The sequence below is a fragment of the Salvelinus sp. IW2-2015 genome, unplaced genomic scaffold (genome assembly GCF_002910315.2).
Source record: "Salvelinus sp. IW2-2015 unplaced genomic scaffold, ASM291031v2 Un_scaffold3762, whole genome shotgun sequence".
NCBI lineage: Eukaryota > Metazoa > Chordata > Actinopteri > Salmoniformes > Salmonidae > Salvelinus > Salvelinus sp. IW2-2015.
This window is the reverse complement of record NW_019945036.1, coordinates 24,207-26,014: the sequence shown is the minus strand read 5'-3', so window position 1 is coordinate 26,014 and position 1,808 is coordinate 24,207.

Here is a 1,808-nt window from a genome sequence, read left to right as displayed (position 1 = left end):
ATATAAAACTACAGCTGAACATTTGTTATGTTCTTTGTTAATTGTATGTGTATTAATCTTTTCTTACTTTTTTTGACACAGATTTCACCGCTCTTCACTCCTTTACTGCACATCGGTGGAAATCCATTTCACCATGAGAGTGAAAATCCCGCTGGCCTTTGAAGGGGAGAACATCCACGCCCTCGAGGACGTCCCCATGGGACTTGGGGCTCTGCTACAGCTGGATTTTTTTAATTTTTCCCTTAAATTTCCCCAAAATGTCAGAAAGACACTTATGTTGTTAAGTTACTGTGTTTTGGGGTGAAGTTACCAGGGCCGGTCATAAAGATGGCAAACTTCCTAACATAACTAAGTGGATACGATATACACTAAAGCTGAAAAATCTGTATTTAGCATCAAGTCTACAATATTGTTAGTTTACCTATGATTCATTTTTAATGTATGTTGTTTTTATTGTACATCATTATTTATTAAATGGATTATTAAAGTTATATATTTTTAAATGTCATGAAAAGCACAATACAAAATAAATGTATTATTTATTATGGTCTGACATGTCTGCAGAAATGTTGCAATTTGGTAATGTGTTTTGTTAATATGAATTCACATTTGTGGTGCCACTAAATAAACAATTAATTATTTAAGTTAATATTGTTATTAAAATATGTTTTTATAGTGGAGGGAGGGTGGACAGGGAGTTAAAAAAATGAACCCCAAAAGGTTCTTAGAGGAACCATGATAAGGGGTTCTTCAAATAACTTTTAGGGGTTCCCCCACAGTTTCAATTTGAAGAACCCCTAAAGGATACTCCAGGAACCTTTACTTTTTAGAGTGTATATTGATAAAAGTCACCTTGTCCGAGAGACATTTACATAGTTATACACAGCCCATTTTGGGATGACTATTTTGGGGCAAAATAGCGGCCACAACAGACAGACCTGATATCACCCATAATTCGACGTCCTTGGACGTCACGTGCTGAGTGGGTATGACCAAAGTTATTCTGTTTAGCTGCACTTTGTAGTACATTTTTACACTATAATAAATGTTTCTGATGCCACATAGCCCACTTTCAAAGGGAGTCGTTGCTTTTTAGCTTTTTGTCTGAAAGTATTTTCTCAACTGCGATACCAACTCCAGTCAGCAGATGGCGATGTGTGTCTTTCAGGTGATTCTGCCACACACTGTGACGTATAATCTAGTGGACGGGATGCTTTTTCAACATCAACAGCTAGTCAGCCACCTTGGTAGTTTACTAGGCAAAACAGCCGAAACATTGCAGTTCTTTGAACTGTGTCGGTGTATAGCCAAAATATATGTTTGTTTCCCGGACAATGACCGGATTGTCAACGGTACTCTAACCTCCCAGAGACCAAGGCAAAATCAAGCCTCCCAGGAACTATAGACCTTCCGCTGCTTTCTAAACTATCATCCCCTCTCAATACCACCCGTGATCTTCTATGATGGCAGTGAAGGAACGGAACCCCAAGATAACGTTGTATCAAAGCTTATTATCCACGTCAATCATCTGATTCAGCATATTTCTATATGAGGAACTATAGATCTCTGTGAGGAACTATAGATCTCTGTGAGGAACTATAGATCTTTGTGAGGAACTATAGATCTCTGTGAGGAACTATAGATCTCTGTGAGGAACTATAGATCTCTAGGATGAACTATAGATCTCTAGGAGGAACTATAGATCTCTGTGAGGAACTATAGATCTCTAGGAGGACCTATAGATCTCTGTGAGGAACTATAGATCTCTGTGAGGAACTATAGATCTCTAGGAGGAACTATAGATCTCT